The sequence below is a fragment of the Oncorhynchus keta genome, unplaced genomic scaffold (genome assembly GCF_023373465.1).
Source record: "Oncorhynchus keta strain PuntledgeMale-10-30-2019 unplaced genomic scaffold, Oket_V2 Un_contig_13850_pilon_pilon, whole genome shotgun sequence".
In the NCBI taxonomy this organism is placed as follows: domain Eukaryota; kingdom Metazoa; phylum Chordata; class Actinopteri; order Salmoniformes; family Salmonidae; genus Oncorhynchus; species Oncorhynchus keta.
Window position 1 is genome coordinate 40,818 of NW_026278400.1, and position 17,787 is coordinate 58,604.

The window sequence follows — 17,787 nt, forward strand, 5'->3', positions numbered from 1 at the left end:
AGATCCGTTTCACCTGAATCTTTTACTTCAGACCTAGACTATTCTGAGCTCTGTCTTGAGGAATTGCATGCCGTGGAAAGACCCGATTCTCCTAATTCAATATTGTCAGAAGTAGATACAGTAGCTGAAAGAGACATGGCAAAACATAGACCACAATCACCGGGATCTGATCCAGGATCTGAAACAGAAATGGAATGGGAGTTCATCCAATTGTCGTCCCTTCCTGAGCACAGATCCCAGATCTGTACAGCTCTCAGATCTCCTGAGTCATTTGGTTCAGACAGTGATGGAGTCCTTATATATCTAGACCATTTCTTATTAACTGACACGAGGCCACCTTCACCTAAATCTGATACGTTGTTGGATGATTGTAGGCCCTTCTCTCCCGACTCTCCACTTCCTGAGTTTAGTTTGCCGTTAGCTGAATATAAAACGTATCCGTCTAGAAGTAGACCCTCCTCGCCATCCTCAGTAACATCAGAATTTGAGTACTCTAGTTTAAGTCATGGAGAATCAGTAACTGAAAACCGATCGGAATCACCAGATCCGGAGATGTTACAAATTCCACAGTATAGAGCTAACTTCCTGGATTATGTAGTTCCTGTGAAAAAATACTCATCGGCGATAGAAATTGGTGAATTGAAATTCAGACCCCTGTCACCAGAATCAGTGACTTCAGAAGACAAGCATTCCTTCCTTGAGCTCTTGTTTACGGAGTCTAGATCATCCTCTCCAGAGTCTGTTGCATCATTTGATGAGTACTTACCTCTCTCTCCTGACTCTCCAGTTCCTCACTTCATGCCTCAATGTTGCGATAGTTATTTGTCTTTCACTGGAAGTAGATGTTCATCACCAGAATCAGTAGCTTCAGATATTGAATTCTTTGAGTTGTGTCTTGAGGAACTGTTTGCTGAAGACAGACCAGATTCACCTGAATCATTTATATCAGAGAGTGAATGTGTTGAGTCAGTTGAAAGAGGTCTAATGAAACTCAGACCCTGGTCACCAGATTCAGTAACTTCAGAAGGTACCTTCCTTGAGCTCTTGGTTGCTGAGTCTAGACCATCTTCACCTGATTCTATCACTTCAAATTACGAATATCGAGCTCTATCTCCTGATTCCCCAATCCCACAATTTAGTCCCTCAATAATTGAGTCGTCAGTGTCATTGTTTAGCAGATCTTCGTCACCTATTTCAGTAACTTCAGACATTGAAGGATCTGCCTTCTCTCTTGAGGAATCTTTCAATGAAGAGAGACCATATTCTCCAGAATCTTTTGTGTCAGAGAATGAATTTGTAGAAGCAGCTGAAGGAGGTTTCATCAAATTCAGACCCCTGTCTCCAGAATCAGTAACTTCAGAAGGTGATTATACCTTCCTTGAACTCTTGTTTGCAGAGTCTAGACCATCTTCACCTGAATCTATAACGTCGTTAAATGAGTACAGGCCTCTCTCTCCTGACTCTCCTATTCCTGATTTCAGATCACATTGTTGTGATTATTATTTGCTATTCACAGAAGATAGATCTTCGTCACCACAATCAGTCACCTCAGACATTGAATTATCTGGATTTAGCCTTGAGGAATTGATTGTTGAGGACAGAGCAGATTCTCCTGAATCGATATATTCAGACAGTGAGTTTCAGGATCAATTGGAAGAAGAACTTGTTCAAGTTTTGCATGAATCAGCTTCTCCAGTTTCTGATTCTCTCCCTCACTCTATTCAATCTGAAACATATATCAACAAATTCATCTCACCTGCCTTAGTCCACTCTGAAGCTGAGCACAGAGAAACCAAAACAGGCCTATTATCTACCACAACGATGGCAACAGAAGTCTCTGTTGAGGCTAAAACCACGTTACCAGTTGCAGCTAAAACAGCATTTATACAGCTTGACTTAAGTGATGAGAAATGTTTGTCATTGTTACCAGCTGCAGTAATGATGCCAGTTAAGCAGGAGCCAGCTAATTCTCTTGATGAGGGAGACGAAGACAATTTGAAACACCAAGATACATCTGAAGTCAAACCTTTATCTGCTGAGTCAGTCTTGTCAGAAAGTGGTTCACAATTCAGACCTGGACATTGTGATTATTACTTGTTGTACAATGGGAGTATTTCTCCGACACCTGAATCTGTAACAACATTTGAAGATCATCAACCTCTTTCTCCTGACTCACCTAATTCACAATTCAGACCTGGACATTGTGATTATTACTTGTTGTACGATGTGTGTCGGTCTACATCACCTTTGTCTGTACCTTCAGACCTTGAATATCGTGGTTTGTACAGACCAGATTTCCCTTCAGATAGTGAATTTACAGTGACAGATCAAAGTAGCCTATCTGAGTATCGACCACTCTCACCAGAATCAACAACTTCAGATGGGGACCTTACCTTCCTTGAGCACTTGTTTTCCGAGTCTAGGCCATCCTCTCCAGAGTCTGTTGCATCATTTGATGAATACAGGCTCCCTCTCTCCGCCAGTTCCTCACTTCATGCCCATGTTCGATTGTTATTTGTCTTTCACTGGAAGTAGATGTTCATCACCAGAATCCTCAGAAGATGGGCATTCCTTCCTTGAGCTCTTGTTTTCAGAGTTAGTTAGTCTGTTGCATCATTTGTCTTTCACTCTCCAGTTCCTCACTTCATGCCTCAAGCGAGTTATTTGTCTTTCTGGAAGTAGATGTTCATCACCAGAATCAGTAGCTTCAGATATTGAATTCTCTGAGTTCTGTCTTGAGGAACTGTTTGCTGAAGACAGACCAGATTCACCTGAATCATTTATATCAGAGAGTGAATTTGTTGAGTCAGTTGAAAGAGGTCTAATGAAACTCAGACCCTGGTCACCAGAATCAGTAACTTCAGAAGGTGATTATACCTTCCTAGAGCTCTTGGTTGCTGAGTCTAGACCATCTTCACCTGATTCTATCACTTCAAATGATGAATATCGAGCTCTATCTCCTGATTCCCCAATCCCACAATTTAGTCCCTCAATCATTGAGTCATCAGTGTCTTCATTCTTTAGCCGATCTTCGTCACCTATTTCAGTAACTTCAGACATTGAAGGATCTGGCTTCTATATTGAGGAATTTTTCAATGAAGAGAGGCCATATTCTCCAGAATCTTTTGTGTCAGAGAATGAATTCTTGGAAGCAGCTGAAGGAGGTTTGATAAAATTCAGACCCTGTCTCCAGAATCAGTAACTTCAGAAGATGGTTATACCTTCCTTGAGCTCTTGTTTGCAGAGTCTAGACCATCTTCACCTGAATCTATAACGTCGTTAAATGAGTACAGGCCTCTCTCTCCAGACTCTCCTATTCCTGATTTCAGATCACATTGTTCTGATTATTATTTGCTATTCACAGAAGATAGATCTTCGTCACCACAATCAGTCACCTCAGACATTGAATTCTCTGGATTTAGCCTTGAGGAATTGATTTTGAGGACAGAGCAGATTCTCCTGAATCAATATATTCAGACAGTGAGTTTCAGGATCAATTGGAAGCAGAACTTGTTCAAGTTTTGCATGAATCAGCTTCTCTAGTTTCTGATTCTCTCCCTCACTCTATTCAATATGAAACATATATCAACAAATTAATCTCACCTGCCTTAGTCCAGTCTGAATCTGTGCACAGAGACACCAAAACAGACATGTTATCTACCACAACAATTGCAAAGAAGACTCTGTTGAGGCTAAAACCACGTTACCAGTTGCAGCTAAAACAGCATTTATACAGCTTGACTTGAGTGATGAGAAATGTTTGTCGTTATTACCAGTCACTGTAATGATGCCAGTTAAGCAGGAACCAGCTAATTCTCTTGATAAAGTAGATGACGACAATTTGAAACACCCAGATACATCTGAAGTCAATACTTTACTTCCTGCATCAGTCTTTTCAGAAAGTGGTTCACAATTCAGACCTAGAAATTGTGATTATTACTTGTTGTACGATGGGAGTATTTCTCCGATACCTGAATCTGTAACAACATTTGAAGATCATCGACCTCTTTCTCCTGACTCACCTAATACACAATTCAGACCTGGACATTGTGATTATTATGTGTTGTACGATGTGTGTCGGTCTACATCACCTTTGTCTGTAACTTCAGACCTTGAATATTGTGGTTTGTACAGACCAGATTCCCCTTCAGATAGTGAATGTACTGTGACAGATCAAAGTAGCCTATCTGAGTATAGACCACTCTCACCTGAATCAATAACTTCAGAAGGGGACTTTACCTTCCTTGAGCTCTTGTTTTCCGAGTCTAGGCCATCCTCTCCAGAGTCTGTTGCATCATTTGATGAATACAGGCTCCTCTCTCCTGACTCGCCAGTTCCTCACTTCATGCCTCAATGTTGCGATTGTTATTTGTCTTTCACTGGAAGTAGATGTTCGTCACCAGAATCAGTAACTTCAGAAGATGGGCATTCCTTCCTTGAGCTCTTGTTTTCAGAGTCTAGATCATCCTCTCCAGAGTCTGTTGCATCATTTGATGAGTACTTACCCCTCTCTCCTGACTCTCCAGTTCCTCACTTCATGCCTCAATGTTGCGATTGTTATTTGTCTTTCACTGGAAGTAGATGTTCATCACCAGAATCAGTAGCTTCAGATATTGAATTCTCTGAGTTCAGTCTTGAGGAACTGTTTGCTGAAGAAAGAGCAGATTCACCTGAATCATTTATATCAGAGAGTGAATGTGTTGAGTCAGTTGAAAGAGGTCTAATGAAACTCAGACCCTGGTCACCAGATTCAGTAACTTCAGAAGATGATTATACCTTCCTTGAGCTCTTGGTTGCTGAGTCTAGACCATCTTCACCTGATTCTATCACTTCAAATTACGAATACCGAGCTCTATCTCCTGATTCCCCAATCCCACAATTTAGACCCACAATCATTGAGTCATCAGTGTCTTCATTCTTTAGCAGATCTTCGTCACCTATTTCAGTAACTTCAGACATTGAAGGATCTGGCTTCTATCTTGAGGAATCTTTCAATGAAGAGAGACCATATTCTCCAGAATCTTTTGTGTCAGAGAATGAATTTGTAGAAGCAGATGAAGGAGGTTTCATCAAACTCAGACCCTGGTCACCAGAATCAGTAACTTCAGAAGGTGATTATACCTTCCTAGAGCTCTTGGTTGCTGAGTCTAGACCATCTTCACCTGATTCTATCACTTCAAATGACGAATATCGAGCTCTATCTCCTGATTCTCCAATCCCACAATTTAGACCCACAATCATTGAGTCGTCAGTGTCATTGTTTAGCAGATCTTCCTCACCACAATCAGTCACATCAGACATTGAATTCTCTGGATTTAGCGTTGAGGAATTGATTGCTGAGGACAGAGCAGATTCTCCTGAATCAATATATTCAGACACTGAATTTCTGTATCAATTGGAAGCAGAACTTGTTCCAGTCTTGCATGAATCAGCTTCTCCAGTTTCTGATTCTCTCCCTCACTCTATTCAATCTGAAACATATATCAACAAATTCATCTCACCTGCCTTAGTCCACTCTGAAGCTGAGCACAGAGACACCAAAACAGGCCTATTATCTACCACAACAATGGCAACACAAGACTCTGTTGAGGCTAAAACCACGTTACCAGTTGCAGCTAAAACAGCATTTATACAGCTTGACTTAAGTGATGATAAATGTTTGTCGTTGTTACCAGTCACTGTAATGATGCCAGTTAAGCAGGAACCAGCTAATTCTCTTAATAAAGTAGATGACTCCAATTTGAAACACCCAGATACATCTGAAGTCAATACTTTACCTCCTGCGTCAGTCTTTTCAAAAAGTGGTTCACAATTCAGACCTGGACATTGTGATTATTACTTGTTGTACGATGTGTGTAGGTCTACATCACCTTTGTCTGTAACTTCAGATCTTGAATATCGTGGTTTGAACAGACCAGATTCCCCTTCAGATAGTGAATGTACTGTGAGAGATCAAAGTAGCCTATCTGAGTATCGACCACTCTCACCAGAATCAATAACTTCAGATGGGGACTTTACCTTCCTTGAGCTCTTGTTTTCCGAGTCTAGATCATCCTCTCCAGAGTCTGTTGCATCATTTGATGAGTACAGGCCCCTCTCTCCTGACTCTCCAGTTCCTCACTTCATGCCTCAATGTTGCGATTGTTATTTGTCTTTCACTGGAAGTAGATGTTCATCACCAGAATCAGTAGCTTCAGATATTGAATTCTCTGAGTTCTGTCTTGAGGAACTGTTTGCTGAAGACAGAGCAGATTCACCTGAATCATTTATATCAGAGAGTGAATTTGTTGAGTCAGTTGAAAGAGGTCTAATGAAACTCAGACCCTGGTCACCAGAATCAGTAACTTCAGAAGATGGGTATTCCTTCCTTGAGCTCTTGGTTGCTGAGTCTAGACCATCTTCACCTGATTCTATCGCTTCAAATGATGAATATCGAGCTCTATCTCCTGATTCCCCAATCCCACAATTTAGACCCACAATCATTGAGTCATCAGTGTCTTCATTCTTTAGCAGATCTTCATCACCTATTTCAGTAACTTCAGACATTGAAGGATCTGGCTTCTATCTTGAGGAATTTTTCAATGAAGAGAGGCCATATTCTCCAGAATCTTTTGTGTCAGAGAGTGAATTCTTGGAAGCAGCTGAAGGAGGATTGATAAAATTCAGACCCCTGTCTCCAGAATCAGTAAATTCAGAAGATGGTTATACCTTCCTTGAGTTCTTGTTTGCAGAGTCTAGACCATCTTCACCTGAATCTATAACGTCGTTAAATGAGTACAGGCCTCTCTCTCCAGACTCTCCTATTCCTGATTTCAGATCACATTGTTGTGATTATTATTTGCTATTCACAGAAGATAGATCTTCGTCACCACAATCAGTCACCTCAGACATTGAATTATCTGGATTTAGCCTTGAGGAATTGATTGTTGAGGACAGAGCAGATTCTCCTGAATCAATATATTCAGACAGTGAGTTTCAGGATCAATTGGAAGAAGAACTTGTTCAAGTTTTGCATGAATCAGCTTCTCTAGTTTCTGATTCTCTCCCTCACTCTATTCAATATGAAACATATATCAACAAATTAATCTCACCTGCCTTAGTCCAGTCTGAATCTGTGCACAGAGAAACCAAAACAGGCCTATTATCTACCACAACAATTTCAACAGAAGACTCTGTTGAGGCTAAAACCGCGTTACCAGTTGCAGCTAAAACAGCATTTATACAGCTTGACTTGTGTGATGAGAAATGTTTGTCGTTATTACCAGTCACTGTAATGATGCCAGTTAAGCAGGAACCAGCTAATTCTCTTGATAAAGTAGATGACGACAATTTGAAACACCCAGATACATCTGAAGTCAATACTTTACTTCCTGTGTCAGTCTTTTCAGAAAGTGGTTCACAATTCAGACCTAGAAATTGTGATTATTACTTGTTGTACAATGGGAGTATTACTCCGATACCTGAATCTGTAACAACATTTGAAGATCATCGACCTCTTTCTCCTGACTCACCTAATACACAATTCAGACCTGGACATTGTGATTATTACTTGTTGTACGATGTGTGTCGGTCTACATCACCTTTGTCTGTAACTTCAGATCTTGAATATCGTGGTTTGTACAGACCAGATTTCCCTTCAGATAGTGAATTTACAGTGACAGATCAAAGTAGACTATCTGAGTATCGACCACTCTCACCAGAATCAATAACTTCAGAAGGGGACTTTACCTTCCTTGAGCTCTTGTTTACAGAGTCTAGACCATCCTCTCCAGAGTCTGTTGCATCATTTGATGAGTACAGGCCCCTCTCTCCTGACTCGCCAGTTCCTCACTTCATGCCTCAATGTTGCGATTGTTATTTGTCTTTCACTGGAAGTAGATGTTCATCACCAGAATCAGTAGCTTCAGAAGGTGATTATACCTTCCTTGAGCTCTTGGTTGCTGAGTCTAGACCATCTTCACCTGATTCTATCGCTTCAAATGATGAATATCGAGCTCTATCTCCTGATTCCCCAATCCCACAATTTAGACCCACAATCATTGAGTCATCAGTGTCTTCATTCTTTAGCAGATCTTCATCACCTATTTCAGTAACTTCAGACATTGAAGGATCTGGCTTCTATCTTGAGGAATTTTTCAATGAAGAGAGGCCATATTCTCCAGAATCTTTTGTGTCAGAGAATGAATTCTTGGAAGCAGCTGAAGGAGGTTTGATAAAATTCAGACCCCTGTCTCCAGAATCAGTAACTTCAGAAGATGGTTATACCTTCCTTGAGCTCTTGTTTGCAGAGTCTAGACCATCTTCACCTGAATCTATAACGTCGTTAAATGAGTACAGGCCTCTCTCTCCTGACTCTCCTATTCCTGATTTCAGATCACATTGTTCTGATTATTATTTGCTATTCACAGAAGATAGATCGCCGTCACCACAATCAGTCACCTCAGACATTGAATTCTCTGGATTTAGCCTTGAGGAATTGATTGTTGAGGACAGAGCAGATTCTCCCGACTCAATATATTCAGACAGTGAGTTTCAGGATCAATTGGAAGCAGAACTTGTTCAAGTTTTGCATGAATCAGCTTCTCTAGTTTCTGATTCTCTCCCTCACTCTATTCAATATGAAACATATATCAACAAATTAATCTCACCTGCCTTAGTCCAGTCTGAATCTGTGCACAGAGACACCAAAACAGACATGTTATCTACCACAACAATTGCAAAAGAAGACTCTGTTGAGGCTAAAACCACGTTACCAGTTGCAGCTAAAACAGCATTTATACAGCTTGACTTGAGTGATGAGAAATGTTTGTCGTTATTACCAGTCACTGTAATGATGCCAGTTAAGCAGGAACCAGCTAATTCTCTTGATAAAGTAGATGACGACAATTTGAAACACCCAGATACATCTGAAGTCAATACTTTACTTCCTGCATCAGTCTTTTCAGAAAGTGGTTCACAATTCAGACCTAGAAATTGTGATTATTACTTGTTGTACAATGGAAGTATTTCTCTGATACCTGAATCTGTAACAACATTTGAAGATCATCGACCTCTTTCTCCTGACTCACCTAATTCACAATTCAGACCTGGACATTGTGATTATTACTTGTTGTACGATGTGTGTCAGTCTACATCACCTTTGTCTGTACCTTCAGACCTTGAATATCGTGGTTTGTACAGACCAGATTTCCCTTCAGATAGTGAATTTACAGTGACAGATCAAAGTAGCCTATCTGAGTATCGACCACTCTCACCAGAATCAACAACTTCAGATGGGGACCTTACCTTCCTTGAGCACTTGTTTTCCGAGTCTAGGCCATCCTCTCCAGAGTCTGTTGCATCATTTGATGAATACAGGCTCCTCTCTCCTGACTCGCCAGTTCCTCACTTCATGCCTCAATGTTGCGATTGTTATTTGTCTTTCACTGGAAGTAGATGTTCGTCACCAGAATCAGTAACTTCAGAAGATGGGCATTCCTTCCTTGAGCTCTTGTTTTCAGAGTCTAGACCATCCTCTCCAGAGTCTGTTGCATCATTTGATGAGTACAGGCCCCTCTCTCCTGACTCGCCAGTTCCTCACTTCATGCCTCAATGTTGCGATTGTTATTTGTCTTTCACTGGAAGTAGATGTTCATCACCAGAATCAGTAGCTTCAGATATTGAATTCTCTGAGTTCTGTCTTGAGGAACTGTTTGCTGAAGAAAGAGCAGATTCACCTGAATCATTTCTATCAGAGAGTGAATTTGTTGAGTCAGTTGAAAGAGGTCTAATGAAACTCAGACCCTGGTCACCAGAATCAGTAACTTCAGAAGGTGATTATACCTTCCTTGAGCTCTTGGTTGCTGAGTCTAGACCATCTTCACCTGATTCTATCACTTCAAATTACGAATACCGAGCTCTATCTCCTGATTCCCCAATCCCACAATTTAGACCCACAATCATTGAGTCATCAGTGTCTTCATTCTTTAGCAGATCTTCGTCACCTATTTCAGTAACTTCAGACATTGAAGGATCTGGCTTCTATCTTGAGGAATCTTTCAATGAAGAGAGACCATATTCTCCAGAATCTTTTGTGTCAGAGAATGAATTTGTAGAAGCAGATGAAGGAGGTTTCATCAAACTCAGACCCTGGTCACCAGAATCAGTAACTTCAGAAGGTGATTATACCTTCCTAGAGCTCTTGGTTGCTGAGTCTAGACCATCTTCACCTGATTCTATCACTTCAAATGACGAATATCGAGCTCTATCTCCTGATTCTCCAATCCCACAATTTAGACCCACAATCATTGAGTCGTCAGTGTCATTGTTTAGCAGATCTTCCTCACCACAATCAGTCACATCAGACATTGAATTCTCTGGATTTAGCGTTGAGGAATTGATTGCTGAGGACAGAGCAGATTCTCCTGAATCAATATATTCAGACACTGAATTTCTGTATCAATTGGAAGCAGAACTTGTTCCAGTCTTGCATGAATCAGCTTCTCCAGTTTCTGATTCTCTCCCTCACTCTATTCAATCTGAAACATATATCAACAAATTCATCTCACCTGCCTTAGTCCACTCTGAAGCTGAGCACAGAGAATCCAAAACAGGCCTATTATCTACCACAACAATGGCAACACAAGACTCTGTTGAGGCTAAAACCATGTTACCAGTTGCAGCTAAAACAGCATTTATACAGCTTGACTTGAGTGATGAGAAATGTTTGTCGTTATTACCAGTCACTGTAATGACGCCAGTTAAGCAGGAGCCAGCTAATTATCTTAATAAAGTAGATGACGACAATTTGAAATGCCCAGATACATCTGAAGTCAATACTTTACTTCCTGCATCAGTCTTTTCAGAAAGTGGTTCACAATTCAGACCTAGAAATTGTGATTATTACTTGTTGTACAATGGGAGTATTTCTCCGATACCTGAATCTGTAACAACATTTGAATATCATCGACCTCTTTCTCCTCACTCACCTAATACACAATTCAGACCTGGACATTGTGATTATTATTTGATGTACGATGTGTGTAGGTCTACATCACCTTTGTCTGTAACTTCAGATCTTGAATATCGTGGTTTGTACAGACCAGATTTCCCTTCAGATAGTGAATTTACAGTGACAGATCAAAGTAGACTATCTGAGTATCGACCACTCTCACCAGAATCAATAACTTCAGAAGGGGACTTTACCTTCCTTGAGCTCTTGTTTACAGAGTCTAGGTCATCCTCTCCAGAGTCTGTTGCATCATTTGATGAGTACAGGCCCCTGTCTCCTGACTCGCCAGTTCCTCACTTCATGCCTCAATGTTGCGATTGTTATTTGTCTTTCACTGGAAGTAGATGTTCATCACCAGAATCAGTAGCTTCAGATATTGAATTCTCTGAGTTCTGTCTTGAGGAACTGTTTGCTGAAGACAGACCAGATTCACCTGAATCATTTATATCAGAGAGTGAATTTGTTGAGTCAGTTGAAAGAGGTCTAATGAAACTCAGACCCTGGTCACCAGAATCAGTAACTTCAGAAGGTGATTATACCTTCCTTGAGCTCTTGGTTGCTGAGTCTAGACCATCTTCACCTGATTCTATCACTTCAAATGACGAATATCGAGCTCTACCTCCTGATTCCCCAATCCCACAATTTAGACCCACAATAATTGAGTCGTCAGTGTCATTGTTTAGCAGATCTTCCTCACCACAATCAGTCACATCAGACATTGAATTCTCTGGATTTAGCCTTGAGGAATTATTTGCTGAGGACAGAGCAGATTCTCCTGAATCAATATATTCAGACACTGAATTCCTGTATCAATTGGAAGCAGAACTTGTTCCAGTCTTGCATGAATCAGCTTCTCCAGTTTCTGATTCTCTCCCTCACTCTATTCGCTCTGAAACATATATCAACAAATTAATCTCACCTGCCTTAGTCCAGTCTGAAGATGAGCACAGAGAATCCAAAACAGGCCTATTATCTACCACAACGATGGCAACAGAAGTGTCTGTTGAGGCTAAAACCATGTTACCAGTTGCAGCTAAAACAGCATTTATACAGCTTGACTTGAGTGATGAGAAATGTTTGTTGTTATTACCAGTCGCTGCAATGATGCCAGTAAAGCAGGAGCCAGCTAATTATCTTAATAAAGTAGATGACGACAATTTGAAACACCAAGATAAATCTGAAGTCAAACCTTTATCTGCTGAGTCAGTCTTGTCAGAAAGTGGTTCACAATTCAGACCTGGACATTGTGATTATTACTTGTTGTACAATGTGTGTCGGTCTACATCACCTTTGTCTGTAACTTCAGACCTTGAATATCGTGGTTTGAACAGACCAGATTCCCCTTCAGATAGTGCATTTACAGAGACAGATCAAAGTAGCCTATCTGAGTATAGACCACTCTCACCAGAATCAATGACTTCAGATGTAGACTTTACCTTCCTTGAGCTCTTGGTTGCAGAGTCTAGACCATCTTCTCCAGAGTCTGTTGCATCATTTGATGAGTACAGGCTCCTGTCTCCTGACTCTCCAGTTCCTCACTTCATGCCTCAATGTTGCGATTGTTATTTGTCTTTCACTGGAAGGAGATGTTCATCACCAGAATCAGTAGCTTCAGATATTGAATTCTCTGAGTTCTGTCTTGAGGAACTGTTTGCTGAAGACAGACCAGATTCACCTGAATCATTTATATCAGAGAGTGAATTTGTTGAGTCAGTTGAAAGAGGTCTAATGAAACTCAGACCCTGGTCACCAGAATCAGTAACTTCAGAAGATGGGTATTCCTTCCTTGAGCTCTTGGTTGCTGAGTCTAGACCATCTTCACCTGATTCTATCACTTCAAATGACGAATATCGAGCTCTACCTCCTGATTCCCCAATCCCACAATTTAGACCCACAATAATTGAGTCGTCAGTGTCATTGTTTAGCAGATCTTCCTCACCACAATCAGTCACATCAGACATTGAATTCTCTGGATTTAGCCTTGAGGAATTATTTGCTGAGGACAGAGCAGATTCTCCTGAATCAATATATTCAGACACTGAATTCCTGTATCAATTGGAAGCAGAACTTGGTCCAGTCTTGCATGAATCAGCTTCTCCAGTTTCTGATTCTCTCCCTCACTCTATTCAATCTGAAACATATATCAACAAATTCATCTCACCTGCCTTAGTCCACTCTGAAGCTGAGCACAGAGAAACCAAAACTGGCCTATTATCTACCACAACAATGGCAACACAAGACTCTGTTGAGGCTAAAACCACGTTACCAGTTGCAGCTAAAACAGCATTTATACAGCTTGACTTAAGTGATGAGAAATGTTTGTCGTTGTTACCAGCTGCAGTAATGATGCCAGTTAAGCAGGAGCCAGCTAATTCTCTTGATGAGGTAGACGAAGACAATTTGAAACACAAAGATAAATCTGAAGTCAAACCTTTATCTGCTGAGTCAGTCTTGTCAGAAAGTGGTTCACAATTCAGACCTGGACATTGTGATTATTACTTGTTGTACAATGTGTGTCGGTCTACATCACCTTTGTCTGTAACTTCAGACCTTGAATATCGTGGTTTGAACAGACCAGATTCCCCTTCAGATAGTGCATTTACAGTGACAGATCAAAGTAGCCTATCTGAGTATAGACCACTCTCACCAGAATCAATAACTTCAGATGGGGACTTTACCTTCCTTGAGCTCTTGTTTTCCGAGTCTAGATCATCCTCTCCAGAGTCTGTTGCATCATTTGATGAATACATGCTCCTGTCTCCTGACTCTCCAGTTCCTCACTTCATGCCTCAATGTTGCGATTGTTATTTGTCTTTCACTGGAAGTAGATATTCATCACCAGAATCAGTAACTTCAGAAGATGGGCATTCCTTCCTTGAGCTCTTGGTTGCTGAGTCTAGACCATCTTCACCTGATTCTATCACTTCAAATGACGAATATCGAGCTCTATCTCCTGATTCCCCAATCCCACAATTTAGACCCACAATAATTGAGTCGTCAGTGTCATTGTTTAGCAGATCTTCGTCACCACAATCAGTCACCTCAGACATTGAAGGATCTGGCTTCTATCTTGAGGATTTTGTCAATGAAGAGAGACCATATTCTCCAGAATCTTTTGTGCCAGAGAGTGAATTCATAGAAGCAACTGAAGGAGGTTTGATAAAATTCAGACCCCTGTCTCCAGAATCAATAACATCAGAAAATTGCTATACCTTCCTTGAGCTCTTGTTTGCAGAGTCTAGACCATCTTCTCCAGAGTCTGTTGCATCATTTGATGAGTACAGGCCCCTGTCTCCTGACTCTCCAGTTCCTCACTTCATGCCTCAATGTTGCGATTGTTATTTGTCTTTCACTGGAAGTAGATGTTCATCACCAGAATCAGTAGCTTCAGATATTGAATTCTCTGAGTTCTGTCTTGAGGAACTGTTTGCTGAAGACAGAGCAGATTCACCTGAATCATTTATATCAGAGAGTGAATTTGTTGAGTCAGTTGAAAGAGGTCTAATGAAACTCAGACCCTGGTCACCAGATTCAGTAACTTCAGAAGATGGTTATACCTTCCTTGAGTTCTTGTTTGCTGAGTCTAGACCATCTTCACCTGATTCTATCACTTCAAATTACGAATACCGAGCTCTATCTCCTGATTCCCCAATCCCACAATTTAGACCCACAATCATTGAGTCATCAGTGTCTTCATTCTTTAGCAGATCTTCGTCACCTATTTCAGTAACTTCAGACATTGAAGGATCTGGCTTCTATCTTGAGGAATCTTTCAATGAAGAGAGACCATATTCTCCAGAATCTTTTGTGTCAGAGAATGAATTTGTAGAAGCAGATGAAGGAGGTTTCATCAAATTCAGACCCCTGTCACCAGAATCAGTAACTTCAGAAGATGGTTATACCTTCCTTGAGCTCTTGTTTGCAGAGTCTAGACCATCTTCACCTGAATCTATAACGTCGTTAAATGAGTACAGGCCTCTCTCTCCAGACTCTCCTGTTCCTGATTTCAGATCACATTGTTGTGATTATTATTTGTCTTTCACTGGAAGAAGGTGTTCATCACCAGAATCAGTCACCTCAGATGTTGAATTCTCAGTACTTTACCCTGAGGAATTATTTACTGAGGACAGACCAGATTCACCTATTTCCATCTGTTCAGAGGGTGGTGATGATGAGGATGATGGTAGTTTTCCTAAAACATCAGAGCGGGATGATGATACAGGTTCTTTAGAAAAGATCCCAACTGTCCATTGGGCCTTCATACCTCAGTTCATGGTGTCTAAAGCTGTACAAACAGGCCTATCACTAGACTCGGATGAATCTTCATCCCAGCCAGTACATGGACTCTCTGAGGTGCGGCCGGTGTCTCCAGAATATAGACTAGTTTACAGGGCAGTTCCCATCAAACTAATGTCCCATAGGTATGACCCAGCGAACGAAGGTGAAACCTACGATAGTAAGACTGGTGTTTTCGAACATTCGGGACAAAGATACAAGGTTAGACAGGTTCTTGACTGTCAGAGGGAACATTGTGTGGATTTCGGGCCTGTTCAATTTCATGAATCCAACTTTGGCATGCCTAGTGTCTTTGAAGCCACAGCAGTTGAGGTGACAAAACAATATATCTCCTCACGACAACACTCTAACATCACTGACCAGACAGTCACAGATACTTTGCATAAACCTCATTTGCTAATATCCCAGCCAGTAGAGACAGAAATCAGAACCCCTTCCCCCGTCCTAGCTGAATGGGAGTTCACCCAGTTGCCGTCCCTTCCTGAGTACAGACCTCTTTCTCCCGTCCTAGCTGAATGGGAGTTCACCCAGTTGCCGTCCCTTCCTGAGTACAGACCTCTTTCTCCCGTCTTAGCTGAATGGGAGTTCACCCAGTTGCCGTCCCTTCCTGAGTACAGACCTCTTTCTCCCGAGTCACTCGGTTCAGACATGGATGGAGTCCTTTTATATCTTGACCACTTATTTACTGACATGAGGCCATCTTCACCTGAATCTGTTGCGTCAGTGAATGAATACAGGCCTCTCTCACCTGACTCTCCAGTTCCCCACTATGGACCTAGAATCCCAGATGTTGTGATGACTGCAGAGCGTAGATCTTCCCTCTGTTCTGTTACGTCAGCCATTGAATTGTGTGGATTTTGTCTTGAGGAATCGTTTGCTGAGGATAGAGCAGATTCACCTCAATCAGTAACATCAGATATTGTATTCCCTGAGTTCTGTCTTGATGAATCGTTTGCTGAGGACAGAGCAGATTCACCTGAATCATTTATATCAGAAGGTGAATATGAACATGTAGACGAGACGCTCACTAAAACCAGTCCTCTGCCACCTGAAGATGAGTACGCTCGTTCTTTCGTTCAGTACTGGCTTTCAGAGTTACGGCCGTCCTCTGCAGAACCCATGACGTCACTAGATGAGTTAGATGCTGCAGAAACAAGCCCATCTACAGAAATGGAGGATTCTGAATCTCAGCCTGTTTATGAATTCTCTGAAGGAAATACATCATCTCTAGAATATAGACTGGTTTATAAGGCAGTTCCCTCCACTCTAATGGCCCATACATTTGACCCGGCGTACCAAGGTGAAAGATACTTGAATAAATCAGGTGTTTTTGAATATGCAAAAGACAGACAGGCTAGAGAGATAATGGAGCGTCTGAAGGACAAAGAACTTGTCCTGGACAGGCCGGTCGCACCAGAGTCAATAACAGCAGAAGAGATTCGGTCTTTTTTGAATGATTGGTCTACTGAGTTAAGGCCAAACTCACCAGCCTCTGTTGCATCACTTGATGAGCGTAGGCCTCTCTCTCTAGACTCTCCTATTCCCCAGTTCATGCATCAATGTTGTGATAATTATGTCGAACTCCCTGGCGATAGGTCTTCGTCACCTCAGTCGGTAACGTCAGACGTTGAATACTGTGAATTATATCTCGATGAACTGATTCCTGAACACAGACCGGATTCTCCTGATTCATTTTTGGCTGATAGTGAATTCAGAGAGTCAATTGAACAGTTTTTAGAAAGTTCAGAACCTTGACACCAGAATCAGTAACTTCAGAAGGTGGTTATACATTCCTTGAGCTCTTGTTTGTAGAGTCTAGACCATCTTCACCTGAATCTGTAACATCATTTGATGAGTACAGGCCTCTCTCTCCTGACTCTCCAATTCCCAGTTCTTACATCAATATTGTGATTATTATGGGTTATTCCCTGCTGATAGGTCTTCATCACCTGAATCAGTAACATCAGATATTGAATTATCTGAGTTCTGTCTTGATGAATCGTTTGCTGAGGACAGAGCAGATTCACCTGAATCATTTATATCAGAAGGTGAATATGAACATGTAGACGAGACGCTCACTAAAACCAGTCCTCTCCCACCTGAAGATGAGTACGCTCGTTCTTTCGTTCAGTACTGGCTTTCAGAGTTACGGCCCTCCTCTGCAGAACCCATGACGTCACTAGATGAGTTAGATGCTGCAGAAACAAGCAAATCTACAGAAATGGAGGATTCTGAATCTCAGCCTATTTATGAATTCTCTCAAGGAAAAACATCAACTCCAGAATATAGACTAGTTTATAAGGCAGTTCCCTCCACGCTAATGGCCCATACATTTGACCCAGCGTACCAAGGTGACACTTATTTGAGTAAGACAGGTGTTTTTGAATATGCAGGAGACAGAAAGGTTAGAAAAGCCCTGGATCGACCGCATCGATCTGGTGAGGACTTGAGGCCAGTTAGTGTTGAAGAACCAGCCTCCTCTTGTCATTCTGCTTGTCCAG

At 41.4% G+C, this 17,787-nt stretch overlaps 1 long non-coding RNA gene and 1 pseudogene across 7 annotated transcripts; one reads left to right on the forward strand and one right to left on the reverse strand.

Moving 5' to 3' along the window:
* Positions 1-17,787, forward strand: part of LOC118379434 (ankyrin-2-like) — an 82,387-nt pseudogene that overhangs the window by 40,152 nt on the left and 24,448 nt on the right.
* Positions 1,934-17,433, reverse strand: LOC127918255 (uncharacterized). Of its 7 annotated transcripts, XR_008099613.1 has the most exons (6): positions 16,263-16,382; positions 14,893-16,184; positions 13,902-14,202; positions 6,019-6,404; positions 3,972-4,239; positions 1,934-2,125 (listed from the first exon to the last, which is right to left on the reverse strand). It is a non-coding gene; the product is annotated as an uncharacterized LOC127918255 (long non-coding RNA). The 7 variants fall into 7 exon arrangements; XR_008099610.1 differs by lacking the exon at positions 1,934-2,125 and having other exon boundaries at positions 3,688-4,239; XR_008099611.1 differs by lacking the exons at positions 1,934-2,125; positions 3,972-4,239 and adding an exon at positions 11,424-11,570 and having other exon boundaries at positions 5,290-6,257.